The sequence below is a fragment of the Dipodomys merriami genome, unplaced genomic scaffold (genome assembly GCF_024711535.1).
Source record: "Dipodomys merriami isolate MVZ:Mamm:240054 unplaced genomic scaffold, mDipMer1.0.p SCAF_4, whole genome shotgun sequence".
NCBI classification, from domain to species: domain Eukaryota; kingdom Metazoa; phylum Chordata; class Mammalia; order Rodentia; family Heteromyidae; genus Dipodomys; species Dipodomys merriami.
In genome coordinates this window covers 5,058,413-5,077,505 of record NW_027205603.1, presented here as the reverse complement: position 1 = coordinate 5,077,505, position 19,093 = coordinate 5,058,413, and the positions used below count along the sequence as shown (strand labels likewise).

The window sequence follows — 19,093 nt, the reverse complement described above, 5'->3', positions numbered from 1 at the left end:
GTACCACAAAGTATAAAGATTTGACGTTTAGATTTATTGGCAGTTTCACAGTCTCTCCAAATAGCACCATTTGGCAAGTGCTGCATAGTTCACTGCATGGATATTTAGGACATTTTTGCCTGCTTCGCCTCAGGTTCTAGACAGGATCACATTTTCAGAGCCAAAGAGAGAAACCTAGCTGTCCTAGATTTCTGGCTTGCCCTGAATTTCTTCCCATGAGTCACCAGGACATTTTCTGGGACACACTACGCTCGTCTATATATCACCAAGCACCCACACTGTTCACATTGAGATAAGAGCCTGGTAGCTCTTCAAGCCCCTACTTCCTGCCCTCTACCTGTAGGCCCCATGGGTAACCAAGGAAGTATCTGTTTCTGGTTAATGTCTGCCTTTGACTGGCTAGCATCTCCTTTCTCTGGAAGAAAAAGAAAAGAAAGTACTCCAGATTCCTCAAATGGATTAAGTAAGCTGTACATAGAAGGTAGAATCTCAGAGGCCCAGAGTCGCTGCCATTTTGATGGCCTTAGAAGAACTCTGTTAACTTCTAGGAGATGCGGCTGCAGTTGCTCAGAAATGGAGGACAGCAGTTGTGATGATGATCAGGAAGCCAGGAGACGGTCACTTGTACTATATTGGGGGAAACATTCAACTTCTTAGCTAGAACTCCCCCCTGACTGTCGGGTTCAAGGTCTCTTAGCAAGTACAACTGAATACCTGAACCCTGTCCATGCCTTCTCTTGGGTGAATGGAGAGAAGACCATGGGAGGCTGGGCCCTTTGCGCAAGTTCCCTGTGCAAGGACTTTCCTAGGAGAACGTCCACATGAGAGGAATGGAGGAGGAGCTGGGGGTGCTGGGGAAGCTTAGAAGGCAGTGTAATTGGGCTGTGGGAGAAGGGAATGGGGAGACACTGGATGGAGCATCTTCAGGGTGCTGTGGATTTGTGAGAGCAGATGCCACAGGATGGAACTTAAATCTACAAGCAAACAAGTTCAGTGTCTCCCAGCAATGGGTCCTCTGTCACATGAGGAATGGATGGGGATGGCCTCTCAGTGCTCCCTTTCAATACCTCCTGCCAGTCCTTGGAGCCACCATGATTTGTATCATTGTACATCCACCAGAACATTCTCCTGGTCACCACTGAGCCATGCTTTTTAAAAATATTAACTCAAACCAAGCTAAGAAAAGGGGTACAAGTAAATTGCAGCACGAAGCCAGCTCTAGCAGAAGAGTAACCTTGCATCCATCTTTCTTGGGTGATGTAGGCCGGCTTGGCTAATGGCCACCTCTTCTTTAATGGAGGCAAAGGAGGATTTATGGCAGGTGATGATAAATGATGCCAGGTGCTAGTGTACATGCATTGTCTCGTTTATAGAGGGCCGAGAATCCAGGCAAGGATTTTTATGAGGCCACACGTTTACTGCTTGTTTTCAATGCTGTTGTCACAATGGTGTTTCTCTTCCTGGGGAGAAAGCTGAATATTGTGACCCATTTAGGGTCCTCTGCACCCCACCATCCTGTGGTCAGAAGCCCTCCTTCCTTTCTTTCCATTGGGATTGCTTTATCCATAGGATCATCTCTTGGGGTAACTCTCCATGTCTGCTATCTGCAGAGATAGGAAACGAGATTGAACATTTGATTTTTTTTTCCATTCCAACTGCTCCAACAGGTCCAGTCTGCATTTAAGAGACCTATAAACATACCACCCCTGGGATAGCATTTGTTCTCTGGAATTCAAGGTATAAAGCAAGCTGTTGTATGCTGCTCATGTTTCCAGAGAGAGACACGTCCCTGTTTTCCTGTCAGGTCTGGTTCCTATGAAATTTTCATAACCAACCCCTCCATTTGCATGCAAGAAACAAAACATAGCTGGAGGAGAAAAACAACTAAGATTCAAGATCTTGACGTGTTCTCTTTCTGGCTGCTGTTTCCTGATGTCTTGAAATTGATTCGTATGGATGACCTTTATGAACAATTTCTTTGGTCATTCCTTCAAAGCGATTTATTGAGTGCCTGTTATGGGCAAGGCTTCAGAGGGGACCTACAATCGTGAGAGACACTCTAGAGAGGTGATAGATGGGAATATTACGTGATGGTTTAATTATGGAGACAACAGTCATAGAAGCAAAACTTAGTGTGGTAAGAAGATGGAGATGCTAGTTATGTTATAGCTAACTAGAAGAAAAAGCAATCAATTACTTTCCCTGTATACTATATGATATTATAAGCAACTAGAAATCACCCAGTCAGACATGCACCAGGACCTTTTCATTAGGAATAATTAAGATGTAGTGAGCCAGGTGTGGTTGTGCACACCTATAATTCCAGTTTATCAGGAGATAGAGATCACAAGGATCATGGTTCAAAGCCAGCCTGGGTAAAAAGTTAGCAAGAACCCCTGTCTCAACCAATAAACAGAGTATGGTGGTATGTATCTATAATCCAAGTTATTATATGGGGATAAGGGTTAGAAGGGATGGCAGTCCAAGGCTAGCCTGGACAAAATCACAAGATTCTAATCTGACAATTAACTAAAAAAAAGCAAAAAAAAGTGTTGAGAGCATGGCTCACCTCATAGAGCAGCTGTCTAGTCAGCATGAGGTCCTAAGTTCAAACCCGAGTACTGCCAGAAAAAGAAAGAGAGAAGCAAAGAAGAAATAATGAAGTAACCTTAGACTGTGCTGAGTGGTGAGGTAGATGCCAGGACCTGAGACCTGTAACTGCAGAGTGCCAGGAAATAGGTTTGCCCTTTGTTCTTAGAACCTCATACAATTCTAGAATATTCTACATGATCTACACTGTTCACTGAGCGGGTGCGCGGGTGAATTCCATGCACATCATCGCTAGGGAGTAGGTGATCACTTTTTATCTCTCTCTCTTTGTCCACTCTTCCTGTCCCGCTGCTGTCTGTTTGCAGCCCTTCATTCCCAGGACCGCCACGGTTGCACAGAACACTAGCACGTGCTAATCCTGCTGGCTTAACCCTGGATTATACAGGCTAAGACACCTGCCGGCGGATCTGCGCAGTTCTGAAACTCGAGAGGAGCTTAACTGGAGATACTTAGATTTCCTCCCTGCTCTTTGTTGCTTAAATTTCTCTAATTTTTTTCCAGTTAACCTCTAAAGGTGCCTGTCTATTCTTTGCATCTGAAAGAAAAGCTGGAACTTTGGGGCAGAATTGTCTGGTCACCACTTCTGCCTCGAACCCTCCTTCCCACTGCTCTTATGGCCAGTGTCCAGTGGCCATGCCTTCTGACCTTCCCAAATTCAGGCTGAATGAATGAGAGCTGTACAACAGAAATAGGTATATAAGAATTGTGCAAGGGCTGGGAAGGTGACTCAGTGGTAGAGCACTTGCCTTGCAAGCATGAGGTTCGATTCCTCAGCACCACATAAGCAAAAAGAAAAAAAGCCAGAAGTGGCGCTGTGGCTCAAGTGGTAGAGTGCTAGCCTTGAGCTGAAGAGCTGAGGGACAGCACCCAGGCCCAGAGTTCAGGCTCCATGACCAGACCCCTCACCCCCCAAAAAAGAATTGTGCAAGTCGTGAGACAGAAAGAAATAAGTATATATGAATAGATATATAATAAAAGGTAATGCAAGAATTGGGTCTTCCCAGGTGCCAGTAGCTTATACCTGTAATCCTAACTACTCATGAGGCTGATAGCTGAGGATTGAAGCTCAAATCCAGTCTAGGCAGGAAAGTCTTTTATCTCCAATTCACCACCACCAAAAACAAAAAAGACAGAAATGAAACTGTGGCTCAAGTGGTAAGAGTGCTATCCTTGAATAAAAAAGCTTAGGGACAGTGCCCAGGCCCTGAGTTCAAGCCCCAGGACTGGCACACACACACACAAAGAATTGTGTCTAAAAGCAAGATAAATCTGTTCCCAGTGAGGACTTGAAGAACCATGCTATCAGTGATAAACTCGTGCTTTAAACCAGGTTTTTTTTTGTTTTGTTTTGTTTTTTTTGTCGGTCGTGGGGCTTGAACTCTGGGCCTGGGCGTTGTCCCTTAGCTCTTCAGCTCAAGGCGAGCGCTCTACCACTTGAGCTACAGCGCCACTTCCTTAAACCAGGTTTTGAGAAGCCATTTCTGTTGGCCTCTTCCTAGGGCTGTTGCTTGTTACTGATTCCAGACTGCATTTGAAGTAAATGGAAGCCTGGGAAATGAGGTGAAATCGTGTCTGGGATAACACAGCATTTGAAAAGTTAGTAGCAGTCAGATACCTGCAGAGGCCGCTCCCAGCTGAGCTGAGGATGTTGCAGGTAGAGTTGGGCCAAAGGATGCTCCAAGGATGCTCTGTAAGTCCTTTCTGCATCTCAGGAGGAGGACCAGTCTTCACTGGGAACAGAAAAATAAAGGAGGGGGTAACAATGCTCGATAGGAAATGGACTCATTGCCTTGCTCATGTAACTGTAATCCCTCTGTATAATATCTTTACAATAAAAATATATATTAAGAAAAAAAGATTTAAAAAATAAAATTTTATTTAAAAAAAGACAAACAGGGACCCAATGATTTCTAAAAATGGGGTTTTATATATAATTGTACCTTGAAAGGAATTTAAATGTATTAACAGTGATGGAGTGATACAACAAAAAATTTCTTGAGCTGGTCTCTCCTCTAAAGTATGAAGAATACACATAAGCCTGCCATTCAAAGGGATTTGAGAATCTGGGCATAGTGGTGCTCACCTATAATCCCAGCACTCAGGAGCAGAGGCAAGAGAATTATAAGCTTGATCCCAGACTACATAGCAAAATTCTGTCTCAGAGAGGGACAGGGACTGAAGAAAGGGAGGTTGTGTGTGTGTGTGTGTGTGTGTGTGAGAGAGAGAGAGAGAGAGAGAGAGAGAGAGAGAGAGAGAGAGAGAGAGAGAGAGAGAGAGAGAGAGAGGAGTACAAATCTGTACTAGATACACAGCTGCTCCCCACCTGCCATCCAGCCCAGGAGCATTCAGAACTGGTCCACGCTCTGGCAGAGCCCCTGTGTCCTCTCCTCTGTCTGTCTCCATGATTATAATAATTATACACATTGAGTGAAGAGAGAGATGGAGGCATAAAATGGGCTGTCCTTTTGCATTTGGGGAGAAATTAGATTCAATCGTTTTCTTTCTCCAAGCCAAGCCAAGGGTGAAGATGGAGGGTCCCGATGGACCTATTGTTATCTCAGAAAGGCTGTTGGCCACTTTGGAAATCAATGGAGAGAAAGTGCAGCCACAACTCCCCCCCCCACCCCCCCCCACCCCGCCCTCCAATCAACACATACTGCTCACTGCCTTTCACCGTCTTCTCTATACTGATCCATGGCATGCACCTGCCCGATGAATCCTCCTGAAATGCCACATAAATCATGTTCCTCCTGTTCAATGATTGTCCTAGCTCCTAATTACTTAGAGAATTAAATTCAAAAGTAGACACATCTACTCCAGGCTCTTCCCCAGCGGAGACAGGTTCACAAGGCCCCTATAGTCTGTCCCCTTCCTTGACAATAAACCAATCTTCTCCTTGTTTCTCAACTAAGTTATGAGCTTTCCCAACATGGAGCATGTGCTCACACTCTTCCTCCTCTGCCTTTGAGATCTTGTCTTCTTTCTATAATTATAGAACACCTGTTGCCAGAGGTTAGCTCTCCCAGCTCTTCTTCCCCTCCCTCCCCTAGCCCTCCTGTGCAATGTTGTTTGTTCTTCTCCCCAGGGGAATACAAGTGAGATTGTTGTCACTCGTTTGTCAGTTCACCATGGAGTCCTGCAACAACCTCTTATGCCATTCATTTCTTTAAAACAAAAGAAAAGAAAACAATGAACAATTTAGCAGAAAAACAAAACAGATTTTTAAGTTGCTCCACACTTGGGATTGGGACTTTGTTCTTTTTTTGAACTTGACATGTTTTGCCTGAGGAAGACACGCTCAATAAACATGGCTTCTATGCATGAATTAATTCATCCATAATTAATTAATGGATTGATTGTATTAAAATTCAGTGTCAACAATGTGGTTACCCTGGTCTTTTCCATAGTGATCCAAGCTAGCGATCCCTGTGGATAAATGGCAGTGGAAAGGCAAGGAATCCGTAAGCTAGACTCCCCACATGGTTCTGTGAGGGTCTCTCGAGAATGATAACACTCAGGGCTACAGCATGCCGGTGGTGTCCCCATAGCTTTTGGTAGATCTGTGCCTTGGAAAAACCTGTGGCATAGAAGCTTATGATTTTAAAAAATAAAGTAAAAACTCAAATATTTCCTGGAGCTGGGCACTCCTGTCATCCTAGCTACTCAGGAGGTTGAGATGTGAGGATGGTAGTACAAAGCTAGCCTGAGTAGAAAAGTCTATGTGACTCTTATCTCCAATTAACCACTAGTGTGTGTGGATGTGTGTACAAACACATATATAAATATCAATTTAAACGTATGTATATAAGCATATATGTACACATATATATATGGAAATCCATATATATCTACATGGGAGACATAAGACTAAGGGAAATCAGCCACCCTTAAAAACATAAGTCTCTCCTGTCTTGGTTTCTGTAATAATTCTAGCAGAGTCCACACAAGAAGAAAAGTATCTGCACTAGATCCAACGACGGGGTGGACCTCTTTCTTAATGTCCAGTGTCCTTTGTCTTTTAAAATTTGGTGCTATATGCTGATAGATCATAAGAAATAAATTCCTGGTGAAATAAAAAGAAAAACCTATAAGTCTGAGTCATTTCAATGAAGAAAATGCTGAGGACAGTCAAATTCATGTTCCCTGAGAATAGAATGGTGAGTGCCTCAAGCTTAGGGAGGGGAAAGGAGACAATAAAGACCCAGATTCATTGGTAACAATAAGAATGTACTTAATTCTACTGACCTGTGCCCTTGAAAACCAGAAGTGAATTCTATGTTATGTGCATTTTACCAGAAAATTTTCAATTTTTTAAATGACATTTACAGGGAAAGGAAACTCCTTAAGAGAAATAGCAAGAAATATTTTTATCAGGTCAAAGTCATTTTGGAAATGGAAGAGAAAAAACTGCTTACCAAGTGGTTTTCTACATGACCAAAGAATTCACAGGAATTTTTCAACATAGGTGAGAAATCTCAACTGTGGTCACTTCTTTGGAATGTCTTCTGATTTTGCCCTTTAAAAGTGAATGTATGGCTCATTTATGATCACACCACTCAGGAGACTTAGGCAAGAGGTTCCTGGCCTATATAGTAAGATTGTCTCAAAACAAAAACAAAACAACAAACATAGATACACATTTCAGTTGTTCAAATGTTTACTTCTGAATTCTAGCCTTCAGTCATAAAAGCAAAGAACCAGTAAGGTCTGTTTATGATGGTCTCTTAAGTTTGCCATTTTCAAAAACAGGAAAGTCTTCAGCACCCTATTGCTGGCTTTGATCATAAAATACAAGGAATGGTTTTTCCTTCTAGTGAATTCTTTCCAGTCTTTTTAGAAACAAATGTCGCCCTATTTTTAAATTAGACAAAAAAAATTCCCTGGCAGTCTTTTTTTTATATATAAAACCTACTTGACTTATTTGAAAGCAGCGTTTGTGTATCATAAGTCCATTTCAATAATATTTTTAGTGACTCACTGATAAAACATCACAAGTGGGAAGGAAAGAGAGAACAACCATTTGTAAGAAGCAAATAGAGTGAAAAACTTTTTGGCATCTACGTTAAGCAATTTATACCAAGTGTTGATGAATTTTCTGACAGTTTCAATAGGAAAAGAAACACATGGATATCTGTGTATTGTCTTCCATCAGTAATAGTCTCAAACGTAAGAGTGCTTGACAGTAGTAATTGTAACAATTTACTTTTACTTTCTTCAAAAGAAAAAAATACATGGATTTCTCTTTCCCTTTCTTTATTACACTGATTTTTCCATTGCTGGATTTCTTTGCCTTCGTAGAAGTTTCACTTCCTTTGTAACTAGAGGATCAAGTTCTACTAGGGAGTTGAAAGTCACACACAATAGACAAAAGATTCCTTGTGAACCTTTGCAGGGGGCAAAATATGTCACAGTTGCTGCTTGTGGCGTTTGTTCTAAGATGTGTATACTCCACTAGCAGCTCCCTAACTCATATTTGTTACTCCATATAGGGCATTTGGCATTACTCAAAATGTGGAAATCCTTCCCGTTATAAAAGCAGCAGGCTGGGGATTTAGTTCACTGGTTGAGTGCTTGCCTAGCATGTATGAGATGCATGAGTTCCTGGCTTTTATCTCCAACACTGGTGGAGTGGGAGTGGGGATGGATCATGGAAACACCAGCGGTATATAGGATTTTTTTTTCTCTCATACTGCCCCTCCATCGGATTTTGTTTAGTTTTGGTCGGTGCTAGAGATGGAACCCAGGACCTCACACATGTGAAGTACATGTTTTCCCCCTGAGCTACACGCACATCCCCCCTCCATACTTTCCCCTTTTAACATTGTTTTGTTCCTGTGGAGCTATTTTCTGCTATTAAGATTTATTTCATTGTATCCCTCCCCTTGAGTTATTTATTGTATTGAACTTCCATAGCCAACTTGGGGCCACATGGTTGGTCCTTCAATCTTCAATGTCATTGTTTTCCCTGAGGAGACTTAGCTGTTGAGTATATTCTTTCTCTAAGGCTATTTTCAACAAAGTATTTCTTTAGCCCTTCTTTGTGCTAAGCAGTATTGTCTAATTTGATTAAGGTCTTGATGAAGAGAAATGCATTGTGTGCTGGAACAGATTCTAATTAGAATACACGGTGAAGGTCTCCCAGGGTGTTCATTAAAGCATCATTCTCATTTAGACCCATTCCCAATCAGATAACCCAGATTTCACAGAGGGCTGGAGACTTACACCACACAACGTGCCTTCTATGTACTGTCCTAAAGTACAAGGGGTTTGTGGAGCCTTTACCCAGACTCTGTGGTCAGTGCTCCCAAAGATCCACTCATCAACCAGCTCTTCTTCATACAAAATGGATGACACAATGTCATCCTTAAATTATTGCTAAATCTGAATATATAAGGCATGTTTTTAACACATTTATCTGAAAACAGGAATGAGACCTAGGAATGATGCTTGGTTTCTCATAGTAAGAAAAATGTAAACTCAGGCTTACACTACCAGACGAGCAAAAACCTGAAAGTCTGGCTGTAAAGAGGCAGTGAAGAGTTGGACCTTTCTAAACAATGCTAATGGGAAGGCAAAATAGCACAGTCCCTGTAGAAGAGGCTTCAGTGGAATAAATAGCATGTATTGTTTGGCCCACTTCTAGAGATCTGTCTCTAAGACAGATAGACAAAAATACATGAGCATGTATCTCTACAGCTATTCACTATTATAGCCAAAATAGTCAACTTGAAATAACCCACATGCCTATTGACAGGGGACCAGGGTAATAAACTCTAATACAACCACATGCATTTCTAAAACAGAATGAGCCAAGACAGGGTAATTTCTAGGATATGTTATTAGGCCAAAAAAAAAAAAAGGTGAGATGGAAGGCCAAGAAGAATGGTACAGGCCTGTAATTCCAACCACCTGGGAGGTGCAGGAAAGAGGATAGTGTTCTGAAGCCAGCCCTGAAAAATCAGCTAAAAACAGCTGATTTCAGGAACAAACAAACAACTAAACGCTGGGGTCTGGAGGCATGGATCAAATGGTAGAGTGCTGGCTTGGTAAGCACAAAGACTTCAAGAGTTCAATCCGTAGTGCTGCTAATATGAACAAGAGGAAAATGAAGAAGTGTGGATTGTGTATTATTTTCTATAAGTAAAGAAGTGTATATTGTTTTCTAGAAAAGGAAAGATAGAGATATTTGTGCACATGTGTTTCATAATAAAGCAAAGATCACACACACACACACACACACACACACACACACACACACAGAATGTTTACTTGAGGGAAAATGAGAAGATACATAGGTAAGTCAATGAAAGAAGCGATAATCTTCAACTATACTTTGCTCCATTGATTTAGAATCCTGTAAACAGATTGTATAATTATGAAACATAAATACCTTCTAGACATTTAAAATGCCAACATAAACTTAAATATGTATCTAGTCAATGGAATAAAGTCATGGAGAGGAACTATTTGAATCAACTTGTCAGTTAAGGGTATAATATATTTGCAAAGACAAAAAGAACTAAGGAAAACGTCCCAAGTAATCATCATAACTTTGGAACTGGTAGTGTCTGATTTTCTTAGTCTTAGACTATTGGAACAGTATATTTGAATCAAATGAATGACAATATAGGTGTGGCTGAGATCCAGATTTTTGTCATGGGAGAGAGAAGATTGGTGTAACCAAGTGATACCCTGTAGTCCTGGATGTGAGTTGTAAATATCATCATAAATTTATGACATAATTTATACCTAAATGAAAGTACAAATGCCTGTTTTGACCCTTAAAACTCCTGGAAATAAGCAATGCAAAAGTAATCTCATGTGGAGAGATACTTAGCTAGCATATACAAGGTCTTAAGTTCAATTCCCAGTAGCACCGGTACCACCATCATTACCACCACCAAAAGGATGGAGTCACATTAGCCTATTATTCATAGACCTTATTTAGATCCTCCTCCAAACAAACAACTTAATAACATCTAACACACACATGTGCACATGTGTGTGCACGTGCGCACACGCACACACACACACACACACACACACACACACACACACACTGAGGATGAGGAAGTTTAAACAGTACTTGGTAATATTAAGAAATTATAGTTCAGTGGAAAGAAAGGCATTACAGTTATTTTCTTTAAACCTCTACCTTTAAGAGATACACACTACAATATGCTGCGACCATGTATTGCTTCATATGAAATTCTATTGCCTATTTTAATTAGTCACATATTTTATGAGATACTTATATCGAACACATTGTATTTATATCTAACACATTGTATTTTAGTGTTTAAATGTCTTCTGAGGCTTATAAAGTACCATGAAGCCCAAGGAAAATAGATGTCATGGAAACACATTTAGCTGCTCATATGACCCATTCCTGAGGGGCCAGGCCAGTGCCAGGGACATAAAAATGAGTAAGTGAGCTGAGACTGCATGCAGGCTGAAGTTTGCTGTGGGAGGATGTAGAATGCAGGAGGTCCCCTTGGCAGTGGAGAAAGCCTGGGGAAACAAGGTCAGATCCATCAGACAGTGCCCAGTGCCCTTGAAGCGGTCTCAGGACACAGTTCTCAGTCCTGCTCCCACACCACATTCTTTGGGGACTCTCTTAGACAGCTGTCAGGCTTGTATGAGATGAAAAAAATCACCTCACAATCAAGAAGAGGTGCAGTTAGAACTATAATGAAATCTCCAGCTTCTTAGGTGAACCTACATCAACTGCACTGCTGGCAACTTTCCCAACTCCAGCTCCTGCGTTTTAAGTGTGACTGGCCCAGGAGAACAGAGTGGTCAGTAACAGTTTCTTGATTTTCTCACTCATCACCTTTCTGTACTGGGGTTATAGAAATTGGACAAGGGGCCTCAGGAGGGGAAAGAAACAGATAGGTTCTTGTGGTATCAATATATTTGCCGCTTTTCCATTGCTGTGACAAATAACTGACATCATCACCTTAAAAGGAGGAAATGATTCATTTTGACTCACGGTTTCACAAGTTTCAGTCCATGGCCACTTGCCCCTATTGCTTTGGACCCATAGTGAGACGAGATATTATGACAGGGAAGCTTGCTTTCCTCACGGTAGCCAGGATGCAGAAAAGAGAAAGAGGAAGGGACCAGGGTCCCAGTAGCTTTTCCAAGGACATACCCAATGACCTAACTTTCCTCCCCCCAAGGCCCCACCCCACAGTGCCTTAACTTCCTCCCATTAGGCTCCACCTCCTAAAGATTTCAGCACTTACCAATGGTGCCATGGGCTGGTGTATGGAACTTAGGGGACTTTTAAGATGCAGTCCATAATAATTTACTTTCCAATTGGCCATCTGGTAGAAAAGGAGAAGGGATTACACTGGCCAAGACTTAGGACTGTGTAGCTGGCAGGAAGGGTTTGAGAACAGGGAAGTGAGTATCATAATGGGGACTGCCAGGGGATGAGAATGGGAAGAGGTACACACAGCAGAGAAAATAACAGGAGATAAGTATTTCTTTTCACCAGTATTTTTTTTTGTCTAATTCACAAGAAGGAAATGGAATCCTACCATCTCTAACTATAGTTGCTTGTTCTTAGCCTAACAGGAACAGTGGCTACTCTGAAAGCTTTGCATGAATTCATTCATATGAAATACTCCATTTCAATGTAGTCTTTATGATATTTGTTGTGTTAATAAACTTCTCAGGCATTATTATGGAAAGAAGATGGAAAGAAGGAAGGGAAGGGCAAGGATAGGATGGGAGAGAGGAAAGGAGGGAGAGAAAAAGGAAGGAAGGAAGGAAGGAAGGAAAGAAAGAAATAAAGAAAAGAAAGAAAGAAAGAAAAAGAAGGAAAGAAAGAAAGAAAGAAAGAAAGAAAGAAAGAAAGAAAGAATGAAAGAAAGAAAGAAAGAAAGAAAGAAAGAAAGAAAGAAAGAAAGAAAGAAAGAAAGAAAGAAAGAAAGAAAGAAAAAGAAAGAAAGAAAGAAAGAAAGAAAGAAAGAAAGAAAGAAAGAAAGAAAGAAAGAAAGAAAGAAAGAACAGGAAGGAAGGAGAAGAACCTAGGGAGAAAAATTTGAGTGACCATCCAAATAATCATTGCAATAAAGACTAGTCTCACAGAGTGGACAGACAAGATAAGCTAGCTCATTGAACAGGGATACCTTACCTTAACTTAGCAACTATATACTAATTAGAACGTGCTATTTAAAAGATTCTATTTATACCAATTAGGTTCACATTCGTCTGCATATAATACAAAAACTAAAGCTTAATGAAGCTCATTGTACCTTAAACATAGTGGACATGTCTCTGTCTTAAGAAAATAGTCCACAATCAAACAACCCAAGGCTGACTGGAAAGCCTGGTAGTCCACAGAGCCCAGGGCCTCTGACATTTTACTATTCCAACACCATCATTATGCCACCTCATGATATCAAATAGCTATTTGAGATCCAAACATCACATCTGCCTTTCAGGATACAGAGTCCGTCTTGAGGAGAGAATTTACCCTCTTTGTCTTTTATCACTGGACAAAGTTACAGTCACGTCTGAGTGAGGATGCCTTTGTATAATCTTAGATGAGATGGCCACATTGCTGATACGATTTAAATGCCTATTTCTGTCCATGAACAACATAAAGAATGGTGGACGCCACCCTGGCTGTTTCTGTCACCTTAGCTGTTGACCTAGGAAGCTGTGCCCAGCAACAGTGATGTCATGAAACAAGAGATGAAAAGCATCCACATTAAACAAAAAGTAAATATTTGCATATTTCTCCTTTTGACTTATTTTCCCCCCTGCTCTTGAGTTTCCACAGGCTGGGTTTTACATTCTAGAAAATAAAGCTCCAGGACATGTTTGTGACAAGTTGCCCGGTGTAGAACCTCCCAGGCACATAATCACTGTACCGGATATAATTGGAGCTAATTTCATATTTCCTGCATATCATATTGGAAAATTGAGCTGTCAGATCTATTTAAGAGCTACATGCCAAAAAAACGAGAATACCCAAGCCCTGCTCTTTTCAATGCATTCATGCAAAATTTTTGGTTAGTTTTTTTTTCTCCCCATTACCTTCAAGATTTGTACTGGAAGGCAAATCCATCTAATGAGGAAGCTTGTCAAGTTCAGATATTGGCTGTGTACAAAACTGAGAAAGTTTACAGAAGGCAAGATTGCTGAGATAAAGCTGCTCTGAGATGTCCTTTCTTATTCAAAAGCCCCTTGGTTTCCAGAGTTTTATAAATAGTCAATTTCATACAGGCTGATGTATGTTATGCATTCTGAGGATCAAATCGGCCAGTGTATCCTGACACACCTGTGTAATCCAGCATGGTTAATAAGAAACGCGTGGGGTGTGAGTCCATCTCACTTGAGAGCTATACTATGAATGGATGTCTCAGGAGACTGACTCCGGATATAGGACTTTAGGGTCTTTTACTTATAAAAGTGTCTTCCAATCTGTGAACAATCCCCACTCAGATTCTTCTCCTGGCATCTTTTCTTAGCTCTCTTGCATCTATGTGCTCCCCAAAACAGATTTAACTACAGGAAGCCTGCATCTCCAGGTCCATAATAGCATGGCAGCCTCGGGTGGGACTTGAACTCACCCAATAAATGCAGCTTGATTTTCTCACTAAGGTTCTGCCAGGAGCTGAGAGATGAGGTCCATCCCACGTCTGATGGGAGAGTTGTTCCAAATGAGATTAGATGACCTTGCTAGCATAGTGAAAAAGAGAAAGAAAAGAACATGTGTGTATGGTGTGCTCTGAAGGGCCCATGGCTTCGTTGATCAGGAGCGACGGGCTGGGGGAGTTGTGCTGTGTGTCCTGGATGAGAAGCCAGGCCTATTTGAAAGCAGAAGTTCACAAGCTTGAGGACAGAGGTCACATAGTCAGGAACATAGGAACAGGACATAAAGTAGGTAGAAGGTATCATAGCTTCTACTTCATCTCCTTTCTTACCATTCCACCTTTACCCTGGTGACATTTGCCCTTATGTTCCCAATGCTACCTTTTTCATCTCTCCTCTGTTTTTAGTTATATTTTCAGTATCATTAAGTAGTTGTACAAAGGGATTCCCATTCAACGTTAGTTTATGAATACAATACACCTTGCCCTTTCATCATTCTCCACCTCCCCCCCAAAACCCACCCATCCTCTCAATTTTCCTTGTTATGCATGAAATTTATGGCTGCATTCTCCTTCCTTTCCACTCACCATTCATCTACCTCCTCTTGACCTGAAATCTCTCCTCTTATCTGAAGAAGATCTGTTGAAAGTAATTCATCCCTAAACTGTCACGAACTTTACAACTTTGGTGGGGGGGGGGGGGAAGGGATGTGAAGGGTAAACAAAGGAGGAGGCTGCAATGCTTGATAAGAAATGTACTCATTACCTTGCCCATGTAATTGTAACCCCTCTGTACAGTATGTTCACAAAAAATAAAAATTTAAAAATAAATAAATAAATAAATGGATGAATGTCATTGGCTTTCCATCCAGTGGTAAGTATTCAAGGAAGGGCCTTTTGAGGAGACAAATTACATAGACCTATTTTACATTTTCATCAGCAAGTAACTCTTTCTAGAAAAAAAATGTGTAACAAGTCTAATTGATGTAGTTCAGCCCTTCTACTTCATTGTCTCCAGGAAGAACAGTTAGAAGATGATCTGGGAGCTCTCTTACAGTCCTCATGAGACATAGAAGAGTCAAGTGTTGCCAATATTGAGTTTCTTCTGAAAAAAAATGTCTACTTCAGTGACTTGGTCACTATGCAAACATCACAGAGTAGATTTACACAAGTCCAGATGGTGTTGGGCAATTATTCAGTGTAGGCCTTGGTACATTCAAGAGATGTCCAAGATTCCTGTTGGTGTAACAAAGCACTCTATTGGACAGGGAATATTTTCTCTAGGTAAAAATATGCTGTAAAATAATGGTAACTATGGCAGATATACAGACTAGTAACATAGTTGTTATCATTGTCACATATTGGTGCTGTGCATAATTGTATGTGTTCTACTCTTACAGGACCAACTGTGCCATAAGTTTGTCTACACAAACATCCTCACAAACATGAGTGATGTGTTGTAGTGCTAGCACTGATAGCTCCAACATCCCTGGGTGATAGGGAATTTGTACCTCCATTACAGTCCTATGAGACCACATCAGACAAATGGTCCATTACTGACCAAAACATCATTATGCAATGTATTACTATTTTAACACAAGAAGCAAGAAGCTATCCAGTATCACACAACCTTGAGATTTTCAAACGTTCTTTAAGAAGAAAGAGATGGATTCTTCTTTCTTTCTTTCTTTCCTTCTTTTTGTTTTTTCTTTCTTTCTTTTTGTTCTTTCTTTCTTTCTCTCTCTTCCTCTCTTCCTGTCTTTCTTTCTCTCTTTCTTTCCTCTCTCTCTCTCTCTCTCTCTCTCTCTCTCTCTCTCTCTCTCTCTCTCTCTCTCTCTCTCTCTCTCTCTCTCTCTCTCTCTCTCTCTCTCTCTCTCTTCTTGACAGTTGTGGGGCTTGAACTCTGGGCCTGAGTTCTGTCTCTCAGCTCTTCAGCTCAAGGCTAGCATTCTACCACTTGAGCCACAGCACCACTTCCGATTTTCTAGTGGTTTATTGGAGATAGCAGCCTCACAGACTTCCTGCCTGGGCTGGCTTTGAACCTTGATCCTCAGATCTCCGCCTTCTGAATAGCTAGGATTACAGGCGTGAACCACCAGCACCTGGTTGGGATTCTTAAACTGTTAAAAAAAAAAAAAGTTGCAACCAAGATTCTTCAGAATCTTGGGGACATGGGCAGAAGGAGGGCTGGCAATGTTGTTACAGGACCCCTGAGATTTGAGCCTAGAGTCTAAACAGCTCAGTGCCATCCAACCCACACATTGTGGAGATCTAGAAGCCTGGGGCAGGACACTAAAACATTTGCCCCAAAAAACGTAACCAGGAGAGACCAAGTGAAACCAGATTTAACACTGAATTCCTAATTCAGAGTTTTCCCCTACAATAAAGCAAATGATTGGCTTTCCCATCATCTCCAGCAAAGATGATTAGCAAGTCTATGAAAAAAATATAAGTGGAAGGAGCAGCTAAAGCATACTTGACATTCCATCAATTAGAAAAAAACTTCATAGGATCTATGTCTAGAACAAAGTCATCCAGAGTGATCCTAACTTCTTAAGTATATTTAGCATTTCTCATATTGACTCAAGTGTTGGATGATCCTGAGCCCAGCAAGTATATGAAATATATGTCCTTGATGCTAGATTATTCCTGCATTCAAATAGCTGCTCCTTTTATGCACTCAGATTGCTACAAGGGTGAGTATGTGGTGGAAAATCCTTTTATTGAAACAGTTTGCCTCAGTTACCAGCTTTCCCAGAATCCAAACTCACTATGCTACAGATCATGAGAGCATAATTTGAGAGTATCTGTGATGGGAAATTTTGGTAGACACATGTACCCTGAGTATCTAGGTGTCTCAAGCTCTGACTTGAGTGTTCTAGTAAATTCTGGAAGCTCCAGCATGGACATACTACTTTAACTTTTTTTTAAAATGAGAGGATATTAAGTGCTTTGAAATTCATTTGTTCAGATCAAAGAGAAACAGAAATGAAGTTAATATACACAATAGGGACACCCAGTTCTAGCTAGATGAGCTTTGCTGAGCTAACTTTAAAACACCAAAGAGTGATAACTTCAATTCTGATGTGAAAACCAGAGATCTGTGTTCTCACTGGGGGTCTGTGTCAATGCCAGAGACACAGAATGGAGGAGACAGCTAGAGAATGGAGGGAGCGGTTCCTAAGCCAGCCAGGTTGCCATAGTTTAAATCAAACTCACATGTCATTCAGTCTAAACATTAATGCCTCGATGTATAAAAGGGAAAGTGTAATAATTAAACTAATATTTTGAAAAATTAAGTAATTACACATGGGATCACCTAAAGCAGTATAGTGTGTGTGTGTGTGTGTGTGTGTGTGTGTGCATGTATGTGTGTGTGTGTGTGTGTGTGTACGCATGCACTATTTGGATCATAATTATCTTGGCAACTTTCTAGCTCTTCTGTCTTCTACATTTGGACTAACTTGCTAGCTGCATGTGGAAGAGGCAACTAAGACCACATCAGTTTCAGAAGAAGAGGAAAGTTGAATTCCAAAAATGGGCTTGGGACAAAGTCTAGCAGGCTTGAGTCAGATATTAATAAAATCTGAGGCTCAGTTGAGATGAATAGAACCCATAGTCCTGGGTAGCTCTAAAACATGGGTCTGAGAATCAACATAGAATTCCTCAAGGAAAGAAGCTTTCTATATCCTGCATACCATATGCGGGGGTCTATGATTAGCAGAAGGCACCTATCATCCCAATAATGTATATCACATGATACAAACAAGAATTGAGGAATTACACACCTAATCCAAGTTCTACCTCTAGTGAATGGCAGAGCTGGAGTCTCAATCAAGGTACAGTTCTCTACAAAGCTGTATTCATGTCTACTATGTCATAGTGCTCTGGGAAGACAAGTCATAGCCATAGCTTAGGTCTTGGACCCTCTTGATCATTGAACAAAGATGTTCAGATAGAAGGGGCACAGTAGGATCTGAGGCTGTATTTTGGGGCTCTGCAACATGTGTTTAGAGATATGTACTGTATGAGTCAAGTGAAGGGAGCTATGGAGAGTTTTATGGCTATTGAAGAAAATGCTATGACTTGCATTTTAAGAACATAACTCTAATGGAAATTTGCAGGCACAGAGCTGTTAGAGAGACAGAGTTTGTGATGACCAGTTGAAGGCAGTCTGTGAGGCTGCTATCTCCAATAAACCACTAGAAAACCGGAAGTGGTGCTGTGGCTCAAGTGGTAGAATGCTAGCCTTGAGCTGAAGAGCAGAGAGAGAGAGAGAGAGAGAAAGAGAGAGAGAGAGAGAGAGAGAGAGAGAGAGAGAGAGAGAGAGAGAGAGAGAGAGAGAGAGAGAAGTTTGAAAATCTCAAGGTTGTGTGATACTGGATAGTTTCTCACTTCTTGTGTTAAAATAGTAATACATTGCATAATGATGTTTTGGTCAGTAATGGACCATTTGTCTGATGTGGTCTCATAGGACTGTAATGGAGGTACAAATTCCCTATCACCCAGGGATATTGGAGCTATCAGTGCTAGCACTACAACACATCACTCATGTTTGTGAGGATGTTTGTGTAGACAAACTTATGGCACAGTAGTGCAATGTAAAAAGTACAGTTTCCTGGGTGAGGAAGATGGGAATAGAAATTACATTCATGAACAAAAAAACCTAAGTCCTGCCACATTCATAGGTACAAGGAAGAGAACTAAATCTAAAATCCTATAATCTGAAGTTTGAATCTCAGTTTAGGAAGTAAGGTGCCCAACTTCCTCCTTTAGACACCAGAGATAATGGTATTAAAGAGTACTGTGAAAGTTAAGATTAAAAGGATTATTCATGCCAGGCACCAATGGCTCATACCTATAATCCTAGCTAC

General features: G+C 41.0%; 1 protein-coding gene and 1 non-coding gene across 5 annotated transcripts in view; both read left to right on the top strand.

The window, feature by feature from the left end:
• Nucleotides 1-19,093, top strand: part of Frmd4a (FERM domain containing 4A) — a 526,608-nt gene that overhangs the window by 150,456 nt on the left and 357,059 nt on the right. The window lies entirely within an intron of this gene.
• LOC138806404 (small nucleolar RNA SNORA81) lies at nucleotides 6,470-6,649 on the top strand. Its single transcript, XR_011365848.1, has one exon. It is a non-coding gene; the product is annotated as a small nucleolar RNA SNORA81 (small nucleolar RNA).